This window comes from Petromyzon marinus, unplaced genomic scaffold, assembly GCF_048934315.1.
Source record: "Petromyzon marinus isolate PM22_M1 ecotype Great Lakes invasive population unplaced genomic scaffold, UKy_Petmar_22M1.pri1.0 PM_G_Scaffold_41, whole genome shotgun sequence".
Lineage (NCBI taxonomy): Eukaryota > Metazoa > Chordata > Hyperoartia > Petromyzontiformes > Petromyzontidae > Petromyzon > Petromyzon marinus.
In genome coordinates this window covers 115,851-128,865 of record NW_027422993.1, presented here as the reverse complement: position 1 = coordinate 128,865, position 13,015 = coordinate 115,851, and the positions used below count along the sequence as shown (strand labels likewise).

At 54.9% G+C, this 13,015-nt stretch overlaps 1 long non-coding RNA gene across 1 annotated transcript; it reads right to left on the bottom strand.

The window, feature by feature from the left end:
• Window positions 1-630: 630 nt before the first annotated feature.
• On the bottom strand, window positions 631-12,438 carry LOC142917071 (uncharacterized). The gene is made up of 3 exons (XR_012936860.1): window positions 12,369-12,438; window positions 7,230-7,287; window positions 631-692 (listed from the first exon to the last, which is right to left on the bottom strand). It is a non-coding gene; the product is annotated as an uncharacterized LOC142917071 (long non-coding RNA).
• Between the last annotated feature and the right edge of the window lie 577 nt (window positions 12,439-13,015).

Here is a 13,015-nt window from a genome sequence, read left to right as displayed (position 1 = left end):
ACCGTCACTGCCGTCACCGCCGTCACCGCGCATCACCGCCGTCACCACCGTCACCACCGTCACCACCACCACCGTCACCGCCGTCACCACGCGTCACCACCACCACCGTCACCACCGTCACCACCGTCACCACCACCACCGTCACCACCGTCACCACGCGTCACCACCGTCACCGCCGTCACCACCGTCACCGCCGTCACCACCGTCACCGCCGCAACCTCCTCCACCCTCCGCTCCACGCTGAGCATCAGGACAGCCGCTGAAGACAAACGGACGGAGGGACAGACGACACAGAGGGAGCGACAGACGACACACAGGGAGGGACAGACGACACACAGGGACAGACGACACACAGGGAGGGACAGACGACACACAGGGACAGACGACACACAGGGACAGACGACACACAGGGAGGGATAGAAGACACAGAGGGACAGACGACACAGAGGGAGGGACAGACGACACACAGGGACAGACGACACACAGGGAGGGACAGACGACACAGATGGACAGACGACACAGACAGATGGACAGACGACACAGACAGATGGACAGACGACACAGACAGAAGGGCAGACGACACGGACGGAGGGACGAACGACACGGAGGGAGGGGACGCTGCAACGCTACCCATGATGATTTCCTCCAGGTGGCCGATGACCAGGTCGAAGGACGCGTCCACGGAGTCCGGCCTGCGGCACGCACACAAAGACGGAGATCCCCCGTGTGGCCTTAGCAGGCAGAACCAAAGTAACTGCAAGGTAAAAACCTTTGTGAGCTGCGAGTGGCTTGCTCTGTGAGTGTTTCGCGAGAGCAGCAACATCTTTAAATAAATATTAATTTGATACACGAGCGAGGGTCTTAGCGATACGAGTAGTGGACGTGTAGACGCGTTGCACCGCCGAGCGTCACGTGATCACAGCCGATGTGCGGGGGCTTGGATGCGCGATTGCCTTGGGTGACGAACACGTTTCCGGAACGGATCATAGCTCGCCATCCGAGGTGTTCACTGTCATTGCCTTTATTTGACCGGGTGAGGCCCACTGTGCCATTAGCTCTCATTCAGAGGCGCCCTGGCCACGGATTAAAACTAAGCGGGTGGTTATCGTGTGGACACTTACAGCAGCCGAATACTGTTGAACGCGTGATGGTGTTGATTCGAAATGCGTTGGGGGAAAAACCGGAGGACCCGGAGGAAAATCCGCACAGTGAACACGGGGAGAGAGCAGACTCCAAATATACAGCAGCAGGCGTCAGGGTCGCGATCGAAGCCACGACCTCCTGTACACCAGGCGAGGTAGTTAACATCTCCTAGCCACACGCAAACTCCAAATATCCAGCAGGCGCGAGGGTCGGGATCGAACCCACGACCTCCTGTATACCAGGCGAGGTAGTTAACATCTCCTAGCCACACGCAAACTCCAAATATCCAGCAGGCGTGAGGGTCGGGATCGAACCCACGACCTCCTGTATACCAGGCAAGGTAGTTAACATCTCCTAGCCACACGCAAACTCCAAATATCCAGCAGGCGTGAGGGTCGGGATCGAACCCACGACCTCCTGTACACCAGGCGAGGTAGTTAACATCTCATAGCCACCACCGTGCCCCATTAAACCCGCATCCCCCAATTCCCCTGTTGCGCCGGACCGAGGTTGACCGAGGTTGACCGAGGTTGACCGTGGTTGACCAAGGTAGACCGTGATAGACCGTGATAGACCGTGATAAACCGAGGTTGACTTTGGTTGACCGAGGTTGACCGAGGTTGACCGAGGTAGACCGTGATAGACCGAGGTTGACTGTGGTTGACCGAGGTTGACCGTGGTTGACCGAGGTTGACCGAGGTTGACCGTGGTTGACCGAGGTTGACCGTGATAGACCGAGGTTGACCGTGATAGACCGAGGTTGACCAAGGTTGACCGTGATAGACCGAGGTTGACCGTGGTTGACCGTGATAGACCGAGGTTGACCGTGATAGACCGAGGTTGACCAAGGTTGACCGTGATAGACCGAGGTTGACCGTGATAGACCGAGGTTGACCAAGGTTGACCGTGATAGACCAAGGTTGACCGTGATAGACCGAGGTTGACCAAGGTTGACCGTGATAGACCGAGGTTGACCGAGGTTGACCGTGATAGACCGAGGTTGACCGTGATAGACCGAGGTTGACCAAGGTTGACCGTGATAGACCGAGGTTGACCGTGATAGACCGAGGTTGACCAAGGTTGACCGTGATAGACCGAGGTTGACCGTGATAGACCGAGGTTGACCAAGGTTGACCGTGATAGACCGAGGTTGACCGAGGTTGACCGTGATAGACCGAGGTTGACCGTGATAGACCGAGGTTGACCAAGGTTGACCGTGATAGACCGAGGTTGACCGTGATAGACCGAGGTTGACCGTGATAGACCGAGGTTGACCGAGGTTGACCGTGGTTGACCGAGGTAGACCGTGGTTGACCGTGGTTGACCGAGGTTGACCGTGATAGACCGAGGTTGACCGTGATAGACCGAGGTTGACCGAGGTTGACCGTGATAGACCGAGGTTGACCGTGATAGACCGAGGTTGACCAAGGTTGACCGTGATAGACCGAGGTTGACCGTGGTTGACCGAGGTTGACCGTGGTTGACCGTGGTTGACCGAGGTTGACCGTGATAGACCGAGGTTGACCGTGATAGACCGAGGTTGACCGAGGTTGACCGAGGTTGACCGTGATAGACCGTGGTTGACCGAGGTTGACTGAGGTTGACCGAGGTTGACCGTGATAGACCGTGGTTGACCGAGGTTGACCGAGGTTGACCGTGGTTGACCGTGGTTGACCGTGGTAGACCGAGGTTGACCGTGGTTGACCAAGGTTGACGGAGGTTGACCGAGGTTGACCGTGGTTGACAGAGGTTGACCGTGGTTGACCGTGGTTGACCAAGGTTGACCGTGGTTGACCGTGGTTGACCGTAGTAGACCGAGGTTGACCAAGGTTGACCGAGGTTGACCGAGGTAGACCGAGGTAGACCGTGATAGACCAAGGTTGACTGAGGTTGACCGAGGTTGACTGTGGCTGACTGTGGCTAACTGTGGTTGACTGTGGCTGACTGTGGTTGACTGTGGCTGACTGTGGCTAACTGTGGTTGACTGTGGCTGACTGTGGTTGACTGTGGTTGACCGTGGTTGACTGTGGCTGACCGTGGCTGACTGTGGTTGACTGAGGGTGACTGTTGTTGACTGTGGCTGACTGTGGTTGACTGTGGCTGACCGTGGTTGACCGTGGCTGACCGTGGCTGACTGTGGATGAATGTGGTTGACTGTGGTTGACTGAGGGTGACTGTAGCTGACTGAGGGTGACCGTGGTTGACTGAGGGTGACTGTGGTTGACTGAGGGTGACTGTGGTTGACCGAGTGACAAGGAAACTTTAGAGCTCATCGGATTCCTCCTCCAGGGTAGACAACGATGACAACAACGATCGCACACACACACGTACTCACGTACACACACACACATACACTCACGTACACACACACACATACACTCACGTACACACACACACATACTCACATACACACACACACACTCACATACACACACACGTACTCACGTACACACACACACACACGTACCCACAAACACATACAACAACCGCCATTCGCCACTAAGTGGCGGTGACGTCACCACGACGCTTGTGCCAGGCTATGTGCACCCTGAGGCCACGTGAAGTGTCGAACGCCCGCTGGCAGGAGGTCACGGGGCAGACCCAGGTGCCACGGGTCGACTGACTGAGATGACTGGCTGATGCACCACCTGTGCCCCCTACTGTGCCAACCTGCTGTGCTTTAGCTACCCGGCGCTCCGCTCGTTGTTCTGAGCGTCGCTCCTCCGCCCTCCGTTGTTGTTGGAGGGCGACCGCCTCCAACTGCACAGTAGCATCCTTCACGAGCCTCCTCCACAGAGGCCGATCTTGACACCGCTGGTACCAGTCATCGGCAAGTCCACTCAGCTCCACGTCCTCCTGTACCACATCACTCCATCTCTTCTCTAGCCCGTGCCGCGCCCGCTTAGCCCCCTCAATCCGGCCAAACAAAAGCTGTTTCGGCATGCGTTGGCTGGGCATGCGGGCTACATGACCCAGCCATCGCAGCCTTGCCTGCCGGAGGAGCTCACCGATGGGACCCTGCCCAGATCTTTCAAGGATTTGTGAGCTCCTCACACAATCCAGTCTGGTTAAACCCAGGATGGATCGTAGGCAGGTCAGCCTAAATGTTTCTAACCGGCGAAGATGTTCCATTAGGGGGGTCCACGTTTCGCAAGCGTAGAGAAGGGAGGGAATGACCGTGGCCGAGAAGACCTGAAGCTTAGTGCGGAGCGACAGACCAGGTAGCTTCCACACAGCGTTACTCAACCGATGAAAAGATATTGCCGCTCGACTGATTCGGAGTGAGACCTCTGCTGTTAAACTGGAGCCAGTCATAAGCACACTGCCCAGGTATGGGAAACTCTCCACTCTCTCCACAACTGCCCCATCACCGATTGGGAGTTGTGGGGGTGGAGTGTCCGATGGTACAAAATACCCAGGCAGGTGCTTAGTTTTGGTGGGGCTGATGGTAAGGCCCCACCTCTTAGTGGCATGCTCCAGTCTCAGCAGCAGCGTCTCCAACTCCTCCTCCGAATGTGCAGCTATTACCAAATCATCAGCATACATAACGTGGTTGAGCAATAGGGAGCCATCCCTTGACCGCACCCGGGCGTCGATCAGCCTCCCATTATATATTTACCATATGGAGATTCCCCCGGTACAGCTATTGAAGGCTTCACGAACTACGTCGTCAAAATAGATGTTAAATAATGTGGGAGCCAGAGGACATCCCTGTCGCACCCCAAGGTTAACAGGGAATAGCTCTGACTCCCGGCCACGTAGTTTTACCCGGGCCCGCTCACCATCATGAAGGTCCTTAATGATCGTGAGCAGAGGGTCAGGTACTCCAAAAGCACGAAGAACAACCCAGAGCCCAGGCCTACTGATGGTATCATAGGCCTTGACCAGGTCAGTAAAGCAGAGATGTAGGTCTTGTTGGAATTCCCTACACCTCTGCTGTAGCAGACGGACAGAAAATATGGCATCTGTGCAGGACCGCCCTTTCCTGAAACCGCATTGGGGCTCCGCAAGCCTCTCCTCAGCGTGCCTGGCAAGGCGATGCTGAATAATCCTTGCCAGGACCTTTCCCGGCACACTGAGGAGTGAGATGCCCCTGTAGTTGTTACAGTCTGTGCAGTCCCCCTTCTTAAAAAGGGGGACCACCAGGGCATCCATCCAATCCTGCAGAACCCGTCCAGTGGTCCAGACTGTTGTTATGATGTCATATAGAGCAGTCTGTGCACAAACGCCGCCCTCCCTCAGCATTTCGCTTGGGAGATCATCTCTGCCCGCTGCCTTTCCTGGTCTCAGACTCCGGATCGCCTTCAGTACTTCCTCAACAGATGGCACCTCAGCCAGCCACTCACAGGGGGTGACTTCTTCCAATATTTGAGGCACCGCAGCCTCAGCAGGGTCATCCTCACTTTGTGCCACGATGTTTTCCTGGCTGAGGGATTTTCCCTCCCCCAGGACCTCACAGAAATGCTCAGCAAATCTGCAAACCTGTTCCTGGGGGTCGGAGATTGGGTCACCGTTTTTTCCCCTAATGATGGTAATAGGTGTGGTGCTGCAGATTACTTTTTTGATGATGGAGTTAAATAGTGATTTGTGATCACGGGCCACTGTGGCAGACTCCATCTCCTCAACAACCCGCGACCACCACCCATCCTTGCAGCGCCTCACGGCTCTCCGAACCTTCGAGCGAAGGCTGCGGTAAGCCTCCTCATTCTCTGATGTGGGATTCTGTAGCCGATGACAGTGGGCCTGTCGCTTTTTCTCAACCATCCTGAACACCTCCTCTGTCAGCAAGGGTCTCTGGGGAGGTCTGGACCGCATACCCAAAGCAGCCATTACAGCTGCATGAGTCACAGTCCTAAACCTCGCCCATTTACCCTCGACATCAGGAGTCGGGGACGATGTCAATCCCAGCCGCAAGCGATGATGAAATTCTCGCTTGCAACTTTCATCAGATAACTGAGACCAGGCCACTTTAGGTTGGAATGGGGTCCTGGGTGTACACCCACCACCGGAGTGGAAGAATGGCAGGCGCATCTTACAGATGACTAGTCGATGATCAGAGGGCACATCAGCTCCACGGTAGGTCCTGGTGTCAAGGACATGGGCTCGCATCCGCTGGTCCGTCACTCATCTTCGGTGGGGGCATAAGTAACCACGACCACCATTCCTCGCCTCCGGTTTATGGGAAGGCGAGCCCAAAGTAGCCTGGGACTTACAGCTTCCCACACCTCACCGCCACGCTCCCACACCCCCTTCATTCTTTTGTTCAAAAGAAGAGCCACACCCTGTTGTTTGGCAGTCTGCTGCCCCGAGTAGAGGACTGTCCACCCCTCATGGTGGCAGGAGCCAGAGCCGGTCCACCGGACCTCGTGAATGCCACACAGATCCAGGCGGTACCGGTCCAGCTCCCGACAGAGGAGTGGCAGCCTCTCCTCCGCAGTAAGCGTTCGAACATTCCACGTGGCCACCCGTAGTGGCTTTTTGTTGTTTCTGGATGAGCCCCGAGGGTAGATATTCAATCTCCTGGCTCCGCAAATTGGGGTTTGGCCAGGAGACGTCATAGACGCATGGCCCCCCGGGGCCTCCGGCACAAGCTTATTAGTTACATATTTCAGTTTAACTCGTGGTTTAGTGGTAATTAATTGAAGGTGGAGGGGTTACCAGCCCTCGCACCCGTCCAGAGCCCCCGTTTAGCCCCTGTGCTGGACACATATGCCATGAGGGGAGGAGCCAATCAAAATTGGACCTCCCCCCACAGCACTGTCCACGACAGAGTTGCCCATCCGGTACCACACACACACGTACACACACACACACACACGTACACACACACACGTACACACACAAACGGACACACACACACGCACACACACGTACACACACACACACGTACACACAGTCATGTACACACGCACACACACACGTACTCACGTACACACACGTACACACACACGTACACACACACATACACACACACACGTACACACACACACACGTACACACACACACGTACTCACGTACACACACGTACACACACACACGTACACACACACGTACTCACGTACACACACACACGTACACACACTCACGTCGCTTCGCTGAACGCGAACATCTCCACGTCGCTGGCCCCGTCGCTCGAGCAAACGACTGCGGTGGACAACGCGGGGGGGGGGGGGGGCAGACAGTGACGTCAACAGGGGGGGCAGACAGTGACGTCAACAGGGGGGGCAGACAGTGACGTCAACAGGGCAAAGATCACTCGCGGGGCCTGGAAGACACTGATGGGCATGGTGCTGCTGTGTACTGTGTGTACTGTGTGTGTGTGTGTGTACTGTGTGTGTGTACTGTGTGTGTACTGTGTGTGTGTACTGTGTGCACTGTGTGTGTGTACTGTGTGTGTACTGTGTGTACTGTGTGTGTGTGTACTGTGTGTGTGTGTACTGTGTGTACTGTGTGTGTGTACTGTGTGTGTACTGTGTACCGTGTGTGTACTAATGTGTGTGTGTACTGTGTGTGTACTGTGTGTGTGAACTGTGTGTGAACTGGGTGTGTACTGTGTGTGTGTACTGTGTGTGTACTGTGTACCGTGTGTGTACTAATGTGTGTGTATTGTGTGTGTACTGTGTGTGTGAACTGTGTGAACTGGGTGTGTACTGTGTGTGTGTACTGTGTGTGTGTGTACTGTGTACTGTGTGTGTGTACTGTGTGTGTACTGTGTGTATACTGTGTGTGTACTGTGTGTGTGTACTGTGTGTACTGTGTGTGTGTACTGTGTGTGTATGTACTGTGTGTGTATGTACTGTGTGTATACTGTGTGTGTACTGTGTACCGTGTGTGTGTACTGTGTGTGTGTACTGTGTGTGTGTACTGTGTGTGTACTGTGTGTGTGTACTGTGTGTGTACTGTGTGTGTGTACTCTGTGTGTGCACTGTGTGCGTGTGTGTACTGTGTGCGTGTGTGTACTGTGTGCGTGTACTGTGTGTGTACTGTGTGTACTGTGTGTGTGTACTGTGTGTGTGTACTGTGTGTACTGTGTGTGTGTACTGTGTCCTGTGTACCGTGTGTGTACTGTGTGTGTGTACTGTGTGTACTGTGTGTGTGTACTGCGTGTGTGTACTGTGTACCGTGTGTACTGTGTGTACTGTGTACCGTGCGTGTAGTGTGTGTGTGTGTACTGTGTGTGTGTACTGTGTGTGTGTACTGTGTGTGTACTGTGTGTACTGTGTACCGTGTGTGTACCGTGTGTGTACTGTGTACCGTGTGTGTACTAATGTGTGTGTACTGTGTGTGTATTGTGTGTGTGTACTGTGTACTGTGTGTGTACTGTGTGTGTGTACTGTGTGTATACTGTGTGTGTACTGTGTGTGTGTACTGTGTGTACTGTGTGTGTGTACTGTGTGTATGTACTGGGTGTGTGTGTACTGTGTGTATATACTGTGCGTGTACTGTGTGTGTGTACTGTGTACCGTGTGTGTACTGTGTGTGTGCACTGTGTGTGTGTACTGTGTGTGTGTACTGTGTATACTGTGTGTACTGTGTGTGTGTACTGTGTGTGTGTGTGTACTGTGTGTACTGTGTACCGTGTGTGTACTGTGTGTGTGTACTGTGTGTACTATGTGTGTGTACTGTGTGTGCGTACTGTGTGTGTGTGTACTGTGTACCGTGTGTGTACTGTGTGTGTACTGTGTACCGTGTGTGTACTGTGTGTGTACTGTGTGTGTACTGTGTGTGTGTACTGTGTACTGTGTGTGTGTACTGTGTGTGTACTGTGTGTATACTGTGTGTGTACTGTGTGTGTGTACTGTGTGTACTGTGTGTGTGTGTACTGTGTGTATGTACTGTGTGTGTATGTACTGTGTGTGTATATACTGTGTGTGTACTGTGTGTGCGTACTGTGTACTGTGTGTGTGCTGTGTACTCTGTGTGTACTGTGTGTACTGCGTGTGTACTGCGTGTACTGTATCTCTGTGTGAGTCTATGGATCTCTGTCTGAGTCTGTGAGTCTCTGTGTGAGTCTGTGAGTCTCTGTGTGAGTCTGTGGCTCTCTGTGTGAGTCTGTGGTTCTCTGTGTGAGTCTATGGGTCTCTGTGTAATTCTATGTTTCTCTGTGTGAGCCTATGTGTCTATGTGTGAGTCTATGGGTCTCTGTGTGAGTCTATGGGTCTCTGTGTGAGTCTATGGGTCTCTGTGTTAGTCTATGGGTTTTTGTATGAGTCTGTGGGTCTCTGTGTGAGTCTATAGGTCTCTGTGTAATTCTATGTGTCTCTGTGTGAGTCTATGTGTCTATGTGTGAGTCTGTGGGTCTCTGTGTGAGTCTATGGGTCTCTGTGTGAGTCTATGGGTCTTTGTGTGAGTCTGTGAGTCTCTGTGTGAGTCTATGGGTCTCTGTGTAATTCTATGTGTCTCTGTGTGAGTCTATGTGTCTGTGTGAGTCTATGTGTCTATGTGTGAATCTGTGGGTCTCTGTGTGAGTCTATGTGTCTGTGTGAGTCTATGTGTCTATGTGTGAATCTGTGGGTCTCTGTGTGAGTCTATGGGTCTCTGTGTGAGTGTATGGGTCTCTGTGTGAGTCTGCGGGTCTCTAAGTGAGTTTATGGGTCTCTGTGTGAGTCTGTGGGTCTCTGTGTGAGTCTGTGAGTCTCTGTGTGAGTCTATGGGTCCCTGTGTGTGTTTGTGGGTCTCTGTGTGAGTCTGTGGGTCTCTGTGTGAGTCTGTGGGTCTCTGTGTGAGTCTATGGGTCTCTGTGTGAGTCTATGGGTCTCTGTGTGAGTCTATGGGTCTCTGTGTGAGTCTATGGGTCTGTGTGAGTCTGTGGGTCTCTGTGTGAGTCTGTCTGTCTCTGAGTGAGTCTGCAGGTCTCTGAGTGAGTCTGTGAGTCTCTGTGTGAGTCTATGGGTCTCTGTGTGAGTCTGTGGGTCTCTATGTGAGTCTGTGGGTCTCTGTGTGAGTCTGTGGGTCTCTGTGTGAGTCTGTGGGTCTCTGTGTGAGTCTGTATGTATGTTGAACTTCTATCGCACCGTACATAGCCAGCCATGCTAATTGGAGGTGCGGGGTGGGACAAGGAACTTCACACAAAACGCCGTTCTCGATTTAAAGGGGATAAGCTCCAGTGGCTTCCTAATGGGTGTTAGCGAATAGCACCCTCACCACCACCCTCAACACCACCACACTCACCACCACCCTCACCACCACCCTCACCACCACCCTCAACACCACCACACTCACCACCACCCTCACCACCACCCTCAACACCACCACACTCACCACCACCCTCACCACCACCCTCAACACCACCACACTCACCACCACACTCACCAGTACCCTCACCACCACCCTCAACACCACCACCCTCAATACCACCACACTCACCACCACCCTCACCACCACCCTCACCACCACTCTCAACACCACCACACTCACCACCACCCACACCACCACCCTCACCACCACCCTCAACACCACCACACTCACCACCACCCTCACCACCACCCTCAACACCACCACACTCACCACCACCCTCACCACCACCCTCAACACCACCCTCAACACCACCACACTCACCACCACCCTCACCACCACCCTCACCACCACCCTCAACACCACCACACTCACCACCACACTCACCACTACCCTCACCACCACCCTCAACACCACCACCCTCAACACCACCACCCTCACCACCACCCTCATCACCACCCTCAACACCACCACCCTCACTCACCACCCTCAACCCCTCACCACCACCCTCACTCACCACCCTCACCACCCTCACCACCACCACCCTCACCACCACCGTCACCACTACCACCCTCACTCACCACCCTCAACCCCTCACCACCACCCTCACCACCCTCACCACACTCACCACCACCCTCACCACCACCACCACCACCCTCACTCACCACCCTCTCTCACCACCCTCTCTCACCACCCTCACCACACTCACCACACTCACCACCACACTCACCACCACCACTCTCACCACCACCCTCACCACCACCACCACCGCCCTCACCACCACCGCCATCACCACCACCCTCACCACCACCCTCAACACCACCACCCTCAACACCACACTCACCACCACCCTCACCACCACCCTCACCACCACCCTCAACACCATCACACTCACCACCACACTCACCACCACCCTCACCACCACCCTCAACACCACCACCCTCACCACCACCCTCGCCACCACCCTCAACACCACCACACTCACCACCACCCTGACCACCACCACCCTCAACACCACCCTCACCCCCACCCTCAACACCACCACCCTCAACACCACCACCCTCACTCACCACCCTCAACCCCTCACCACCACCCTCACTCACCACCCTCACCACCACCCTCACCACCACCACCCTCACCACCACCCTCACACTACCACCCTCACTCACCACCCTCAACCCCTCACCACCACCCTCACTCACCACCCTCACCACACTTACCACCACCCTCTCTCACCACCCGCACCACACTCACCACCACACTCACCACCACCACTCTCACCACCACCCTCACCACCACCGCCCTCACCACCACCGCCGTCACCACCACCCTCACCACCACCCTCAACACCACCACCCTCAACACCACCGTCGTCACCACCACGTCACTCACCACCACCCTCACCACCACCACCCTCACCCCAGGTCACTCACCACCACCCTCACCACCACCCTCAACCCCTCACCACCACCCTCACCACCACCCTCACCCCAGATCACTCACCACCACCCTCACCACCACCACCCTCACCCCAGGTCACTCACCACCACCCTCACTCACCACCACCCTCACCACCACCCTCAACCCCTCACCACCACCCTCACCACCACCACCCTCACCACCACCCTTACCCCGGGTCACTCACCACAACCCTCACCACCACAACCCTCAACACCACAACCCTCACCACCACAACCCTCACCACCACAACCCTCACCACCACCCTCACCCCAGATCACTCACCACAACCCTCACCACCACAACCCTCACCACCACAACCCTCACCACCACCCCAGGTCACTCATCACAACCCTCACCACCACAACCCTCACCACCACAACCCTCACCACCACAACCCTAACCACCACCCCAGGTCACTCACCACAACCCTCACCACCACCCCAGGTCACTCACCACAACCCTCACCACCACAACCCTCACCACCACAACCCTCACCACCACAACCCTCACCACCACCCAAGGTCACTCACCGCACTGCTCCTCTGCCGCCATCTTGCGGTGACGTCACGAGCGGCGTATCCATGGAGACTGCAGCCTCAAGCGATTTGATTCCTGACGGCATCAAATTCGGCGAGACTCGATCCAACAATCGAATTACATCCAATAACCGTGATATCTAGTACAGACACGCGCGGATCGATTCTTCAATCAAATGTTCAATAAATCGCATCTATAAATCATAGAATCTATGACGAATGGAATCGATACTGAGTGGAATCAACAAGGAGTGAATCTATAACCCGTAGAATCGTCCACGCGTGGGATCGGCTAAGCGTTGAATCAACAACCCATCACTCTCCCACTCACTCACTCACCCACTCATCCACTCAGTCACTCACGCACTCACTTAGTCACTCACCCACTCACTCAGTCACTCACCCACTCAGTCACTCACTCACTCACCCACCCACTTACTCAGTCACTCACTCAGTCACCCACTCAGTCACCCACTCACTCAGTCACTCACCCACTCAGTCACCCACCCACTCACTCAGTCACCCACCCACTCACTCAGTCACTCACCCACTCACTCAGTCACCCACTCACCCACTCAGTCACCCACTCAGTCACTCACCCACTCACTCAGTCACCCACCCACTCACTTAGTCACCCACTC